Raw genomic sequence first — 8,421 nt, 5'->3', positions numbered from 1 at the left:
AGAGAGAGTGATCTGCAAATGGGTTGTGTTTCAAGACACATAGGCTCATTTAAGAATGTCAAATGTCAAAAAATTAAGTAAAATAAAAACTAAAAGCATGGAATTCAGCATTAATTTTAAAACTGTGAGCAACAACCTGCTAGAAATCAGTTTAGTGTATCGTGACTAGTATTTTTTTTTAACAGAATAAGAGAGAATACAAAAGTGTGTTACAGGTATTGTAATATAGTGAAGTTAAGTATGGTTTCATGAAACTTTTTTTCTCTTTACACAAACTCTTTTTCATACACCACATACTGGGTCACATTATAAAATATCTCTTTGGACAGTAGTAGAAGAAAATCTTGAAAGAAGAGAAGAGGTCACTCACAGATGTCCTCCCCAATGTTATCCTAGTAAAGGGTAGTGACCAAAGATTCAGACTACAGACTATATCAGAACTGGCTTCAAATCCTGGCTTCTTCCTCTTTGTTAACTGTATGATTTTGAATAAGTTATGGAAACTTTCTAATTTTCTCTTTCTTTAAGTACAGATTGATAGCAGTAACAAGATTTGCATCGAACAGCACTGACAGGCAGCTTTTGTGAACACTGGATCCTAGGACCTCTCTTTCTCTCAGCACAGAAACAACCTAAGCGAAGTTCTCAGCTGAGTGCAGGTCCAGAGTGGATTTCCATCCCTGACTCTTCTACACTGGGCTGCATGTGGAGACCAACCTCCACAAGCTTCTGTCCCAGGAGGAGTAAGTGGAACTAAGCTTGCAAAGCACTCTGCACAGTGCCTAGAATAGAGTGAGCTCTCCATAACCATGGGCTGTCTTCAATACTGATTATTACTCTTGTTAAAGCAGAAATCAAATGGCATTAGATTTTTAAAATAGAGATAATTCATATGCCTACCCTTAGAATGTTTGATTAGCACACTACTTGAAAAACAAGTGTTATATCCATATAATGGAATATCACTGAGTCATAAAAAGAACAAAGAATTGATACGTGCTATAAAATGCACAAACCAATCTAAGTTGAAAGAAGCCCATCACAAAAGGATTGAATATGAAATATTCAGAGTTGGCACACCCATAGAGACAACCAGCAGATTCATGATTACTTGCAGGTGGGGGTAGGAGGGGATGGACATGGGTTTTCTTTTGGGTTGATGGGAAAGTGACTGGGGAAGAGGGGAGCAATTTCTTCTGCACAGAAATTTTCTATGTTCCCCCGATTGGCACGTGTTTCTGTCTACCCTGAAGGCTTAAGGATTGTGCTGCCTGCTGAAAGGTTGCAGGACTGTCTCTGAGTCAGGGGAACCCTCAGCCGCGGGGAGGACACAGGTAGACCCCTCCTCCCTCATCAGATGAGGAATGCATGTTGTTACTGTTCCTAAGGAAGAGAAGAACAATTGGACAGATAATTAATAATAAGCCCTCCTCTGTCAAGTGCTTGGCTTGGCCCCAGGAGCACGGTAGCTAAATAATTCTCTAATATAAACCAATTTCTCAGTGAATGGCATTATTGGAATTAATAATTAGAGTCAATTTACTATTAAATACACTATTGAGTAGAGCAACACTGTGTGTAATCCAGAAACCATGAGATCTTTTAAAAATGTTTTCCATTGTTTTATAGGTATTTGATGCCTCAACAGTATATTTACTTTCCTGATTATGTCTGACTTGGGATAGTACGGAAGTCATTCTCAGAGGTGAATGAATCCTGCAAGCATTCCTCCCTTGGATCTTTTCCTCCCCCTAACATGCTTCCTTCTTTCTAGTCTAATAAATTTTGTCCTCAGACTAAAATCTGGTTTTTAAAAATTATATAACTACAACCATTTAGAATGATCATGACAGTAATTGATAAGTTTTAGTCTAATCTGTCTTAATATATTTTGAAAATATTTACTAGTCAATAATATTTAAATCTTTTTTCTAGTCATTCATTCAACAAACAATTTTGAGGACCAGGTAGCATGTGCAGAAAATACAAAAATAAGAAAAATATGATCATTGCTCTCAAGGAACCACCAGTATAGTAGAGAAAACAGTAATAGATATTTACTTTCAAATTTAATAAATATAAGTAAAAAGCAACCAACTCAGCCTGGAACCACAACATTCAATGAAGATAAACATGAAAACTATTTTAAAATATTGCTTTATAGGGGTGGGGTTGTGTACAGCACTCACCTAGCATGTTCGAGGCACTGGGTTTGATCCTCAGCACCACATAAAAATAAATAAATAAAATAAAGGTATTATGTCCAACTAGAACTTAAAAAAATAATGAATTATAAAAATATTGCTTTCTATGATCTTAAGAGTTTGTTCATGTACATAGATCCAATACAATTAGAGATTATTATTCATACTTTCAGTAGACCTCAGACTTTCTGTATTTAAAGTATTATTAATGTTTCCTTTTTAATTATTATTATTATATCATCATTATTTTTAACTGATACGTTTCAGCATTTTTCATCAAACTAAGGATGATTAAAATGTTTAATTGCTTCTGTTGTTCTAGCAAATGTCTCAGGCCTACAGTTTACAAATGGGAGTTTTTGACCATCTGCAAGATTGATGGTCACACCAGACTTCAGCTGTGGACTGAGGCTGACCATCTGCAGGACTTTAGATACTGTGTGGTGTGGGCATTTATTTGTTCTTGGCTGATTGATGGCCTCCCTCTGTCCCTGACCTATCTCTGGGCAATGCAGTCCAAGCTCTCCAGGTCTAGGGTGTTGGTGATAAAGACACTGGCAGGATGGTGAGCATCGTTTCACCCCTCCCAGGCCTCTAGGTTGATATCACTAAGGTGCAGTTTTCCCTCAGGCTAGGGAAAAGTATCTTAAATGCCATCCCAGTAGAACAGTAAAGAATGAAAAGTTAATAAAATTCTAGGGTCATCTCAACTCATGTCCCTTTCCCTTTTGTTCATTCATTTATACATGCATTGATAGTTAATGGGTGCCTACTAAATAAAAGCAGTGTTCAGGGTCCTGGGAACAGAACATACCATATAGGTTGACTGATGAATGGAAGATAGTCTGTTAGCTGAGACAGACAAGAAACAAACAGATAAAGAAGGCAATAACAGATCTGAAATCAGCAGGGTGGGAGTCCGGGCAAGTGAAAATGAAGCAGGCAATTTAGATAGGGGAGAAATATCAATTATGGACAGAATATTAAGCCAGATGTTACCAGATTAGGACTGGGAGCTTTGACTGGAAGAGTAAAATTACTATAAAATAAGAGTTTAGCTAACCTACAACAAGTTTTCAAAGAGTCAAAAAGAAGGTTTAGTGTACAGAGAGATATGTTTTGTCTTCATTGGTCATAGAATTTTAGACATTATGTGGTGTTGGGAGATAAATTGTGTCCCCTGAGATTTGTGATTTCAAGCCTTAACTCCAAGTACTCAGAATTTGGAGATGGGACCTTTAAACACTTGCTTACCTTAAAATGAGGCCTATGGAAGGCCGAATTCTACTTTGGTATCCTAATAAGAAGATACAGAGAGACAGTGGGGGTGTCCACGCAGAGAGAGAGAAACATATGAGGATGTGGCAAGAAAGTGACCATCTACAAGGAGAGAGTCCTCAGAAGAAACTAAACCTCTTCACACCTTGATCTCAGACTTCTGGCCTCCAAAACAATAAGAAAATAAATTTGTGTTCTTTATGCAACTCAGCCTGTTATGATATTGTTACAGCATTCTTAGCAAACTAATATACTAGCCTAGGATCACTAATATAAGATTCTTATTAATGAAGAATCTTGCAACCTGTACTGCATCTAGACTAACTAAATCATAATGTATGTGGGGAAAGGGATAGAAATCTGGATTTTAAATAATCACCCCCTCAGTAAAAGAGTTTCTCATCTACACTGAAGCTTGAGAACTAATAGTATTAAAACCAACTTGTTCATTTTACAGATGAGAAAATTAGGACCCAAATGAGAAAAACAATATGCAGAAAGGACCTATAAGCCCAGCCTTCTAGCACAGAACTTGCTGCTTTTACCATGACCCCAGAAGGGCCTGAGAAGTGCTATTGAGTGACAGCTTAACTGAGAGGAGAGACTGTAGCAATGATGTGTAAGCAATCACAGTAATAATCCAACAATGTTTCCCTGGAACCAAGATTGAGGGCATGTGGGTGTGGTAGGGAACAAAGACTGAAAGAAAGTAGGCCAAGGAGGCCCTTATCTCTTAACCCTGCCTACGCTGTGTCCTTTGCTGATACAGTGCAGTCACATGGACTTTTAGTAATTCTAGAATGAGGTTGTACTATGCCCTCTAAACCATTCTAGCTGTAGATAAAGCCTGTTTCTTCATTTTCTCTGGCTGGCAAAGAAAAATAATTGGCCACTATTGTTGATAATAACTTTTCATGTAACTAAAAGTATTGACTGATAAAATTTTAATATTTTCCTTGAAAAAAACCATCAACTATTTTTCTTTAGTGAAGTCCATTTCTTGACCCTTTTATGAATTTGGTTGTTTTATAATTTTCCAAATGCTTCCTACCTTAGAGGACCCCAAATAACCATAATATAAATTGACTGCGCCAGGCTTAATGGTGTATGCCTGTAATCCCAGTGGCTCAGGAGGCTGATGCAGGAGGATCTAGAGTTCAAAGCCAGCCTCAGCAAAAGCGAGGTGCTAAGCAACTCAGTGAGACCCTGTCTAAATAAAATACAAAATGGGGCATGTGGCTCAGTGGTCAAGTGCCCCTGAGTTCAATCCCTGGTACCAAAAAAAAAAAAAAGAATGCATGATTATTGAATAATAACATGAATAAATGAAAAACTGATGCTCCTTTTGTCCCCTTCTTTATTCTTGACTCTGAAATTTTTGTGGCTTTAAAAAATATATTAAAAGCAAATAAAATAATGTATGCATTTATTCCCAGAAATTTGATCCTGCAAAAAGTTAGTAAGAGATGCAGATAAATTGTGTCAGTTTTAATATATAATTACCAACTTGTAATGACCTGGTGTCTATAGCTCAATCTACTTCTTTAGATACCATGTTCTTTTTCTATCTTCTGTTCATCTTGCCCTTTACCTCAATCTTGTTTTTATCACCTTTCATTATAAAGCAATTTTTTCCTCTTAAATAATGAGAAGTTGTTGTCATGGAAAACTTCAGTTGTGCTATTTACTTAGCTCTACCAGGGTCTCAGAGATAGGGTAGTAAGGGATCTTCAGGGACATGAATAGATCTCAGACACATTAAAGTAGGTATGTAAATAAGCAAGGGTCTATACAAGATCAAGCTGGACTTATATTTAATAACTTACCCAAACATAACTGGATCTTATCACTTTTCTGCTCAAATATGTGTGTATACATGTGTATACACACACACACACACACACACACATATATATATGTAAATATATACACATACATATATAGCTTAACATGGATCTTGGCATAGTACTCATACATGGATATTTATGCATTAAGTATATGGTAGCAATTGACTAGGAGAAGAAACAGAAAGAAAGAGACCATTTTTCTGGCAGCCAGAGCATGCTTTTAAGGATAATGGGAGAATTTGCTAATGGATACATCTATAAAGGGGAAATGCTTGATTAGTGGCATTTTCATGGAATGTGAACTGTTCAGGACTTACAGGGTACGTTCACCTAATGTCTGGCCCTTAGGACCGAGACAGCTGGTGGCTAATATACTCCAACAGTCCATCAAGCACCAATTTAGTTCAGTTGCCTGGCTTCATCTGTTATAAGCATTGCCAATGACAGAAGTTTGATCCTAGAATCCCAGTGAATAGAAACCACTGCAACCAAAGCTCCACCCAATATGTAATGGCAGTACTGCTTTGTAAGATTGTCCTGAGACTTGAAGGGTCAGTATTTGTCAAGCACTTGGAACAATGATATATGTTGGTGCCTTTAGGATGTCAGTTAAATAAGTAGACATCACTTGTTAAGCACCTACTGAGTGCAAGCCCTAATCAATGGACTGTACAGACGTTGCATTATTTAACCCTCTTATCCACAGGCCCTTTCTCCACTTCAACCATGAGGAAACTCTGCAAGATTAAGGGACTTGTCCAATATATACTGTTAAAAAAGTGGTGCTATTGGGATTCAAACGCAGAAGTCCACGTTGCTCTCAATGTTAACCACAACATTTCAGTACCCTTCACAAGAAATCCTCTTTGGGCCTGAACAGCTACAGGGATAGAGAACTTGACCTTCAGAGAATGTCCCACTCTATTTATGGAAATGAGCACCGTTGTTTTCCAGAAGAAAGAACACTTCTTTACTGTGAGCTGAAATTTGCCCCCTTTAGTGCTGCTTCTCAATAAGCTATTTTGTGGAATAAGTTTCTTTTGTTCTTCTGTTCCACGGGCCTCCAAAGGCTTCAGAATAGCTAACAGGAGAGACAACAAACCTAGAACTTAGAAATCCTCATCAAACTACCTTAGGTGTGTTTAAGTGATTCACCTGAGAAGGGGTCAAAATGGGAGAAAAGTCTGAATGCCAGGCCACTGTGCACTTTAGTCTTTGCTTTCCAGATGCTCAGAGACCATTCTGCAGATGGTAGATCTGTGAGCAGGTTGCTGTGGTCCAATGGGATAGAGATGGGGTCCCTGAGAAGTTGGCTCCTGTCAAGTTTCCTTCTGCAGTAACAAGCTTTAATTAAAGTGAGTCTTCAGCCTGCAGCAGAAGACTGCCAGTGCTGTGATGTTGCTGTCCAGTGGGGGCAACAGAACTGCTGACCGGGGGAGGCAGTGGCCTGGAAGCAAACGCTGGAGAACACTCAGAGCAGAGAGAGAAAATGAACCCATGCTGGCTGCCAATAAGATCTGCAGATGGGCAGATTGAATTCCAATCCGGTTCTGACACTCAAATCACCGTAGAATTCAGGCAGTTTATTTATGCCTCTGCCTCCCCTACCCTACATTGTCTTCCTCTATAAAAGGAAAATAATAATAATGGGTTGTACTCTACAGAGTTGTTTTGCATAATTTACGGATATGAATACATGTCAGGTATTTAGGAAAGTATCTGGCATTCCAGAGTTCCTTGATAAACATTAATTAGTACTTGAAAATCTCTCTCTCTCACACACACACACACACACACACACACACACACACACATATATATATATATATATATATATATATATATATATATATATAATCATCACAGAAATGTTTGGAACAGATTGTTCTAATCCCATTGTATAACTGAATAAATTGAGGTTTAGATAATTCAGTAACTTGCCCAAGGTCACGAGGTTACAGAGGGAGAAGTGATAGTGTGATGCTTCTGAGGTCCTCTTCTTCTACACCAGCCCAATAACCAATAGGAAAGACAAGCCAGGGAAATCAGTTCCACCAGGTCTGGAGAGTGGAGTGTGGAGAAGGCAAGGAAGACAAAAAGGGAACAGCATGTGCTGGATGGAGGCAGGAGTTCATCGGATAGAAGCCCAGAGGAAAGCATGACATAAAGAGAAAGGCAGCAAGTTCACTGGCCTGATTGAAACTGTGGCAGGAGTGCTACAATGGAGTGTGATGTGCAGAGGACCAATAACCTGTTCCAGGAATAAAGCTCTCAAAACCTTTGCCTCCCTAATTCCTTCACCCAGGCAGGGAAATGTTCCACATCAGTTGGGTCTCCATCCCCCAACCCTACGCCAAGCTTCACTTCTTTCTATCCTAGAATTCTTTCATAAGGTACAAAGGCTTTCATTCTGCAATCTGAGAAAATGTAGAAAGCAAATTTGTTTGAAAAACAGATGCCCTGTTTTCAACAGGAATAGCAAAATTGACTTACACAGTATACTTTGACCGTATGTATCTTGTTTATGGGCAAGAAACTAGACCCTAGCCTCACACTTCATAGAATTATATATATATATATATATATATATATATATATATACACACACACACACACACACACACATACACACACACATACACACACACACTCACACATATATAAATTTATAAATACTGATACCAAAATACTGTCTGAGAACAGATTTTATAGTATCTGTCAGATAGTTCTCAATGTATGTGGAAATTAAATGATGTTCTTATAGGAAAGACATCTCGTGAAGGCAAAGAAAAGCAAACTAGCCAATTTCAAAAATTTCTTGAAACAGTTTTGTTATAATTGCTCTTTGCTGTTTGTGTAGGACTTAACTTTTTTCATTTGCAATTGGGCAGTACAAGAAAAGAAACTGATCAGAAGGAAATGGCACACTTTATAAATGTCATTTAAAATTAACAAAAACGTGTGTATGTGTGTGTGTGTGTGTGTGTGTGTGTGTGAGAGAGAGAGAGAGAGAGAGAGAGAGAGAGGCCATCTCCATAGATTTTGAAACTAATTTTAAGAGACAGTTTTAATAGATTGAATTGATGGAATAG

Source organism: Spermophilus citellus (assembly GCF_964194105.1).
Source record: "Spermophilus citellus genome assembly, chromosome: 2".
Taxonomy (NCBI): Eukaryota; Metazoa; Chordata; class Mammalia; order Rodentia; family Sciuridae; genus Spermophilus; species Spermophilus citellus.
Note: the sequence above shows the minus strand (reverse complement) of the source record.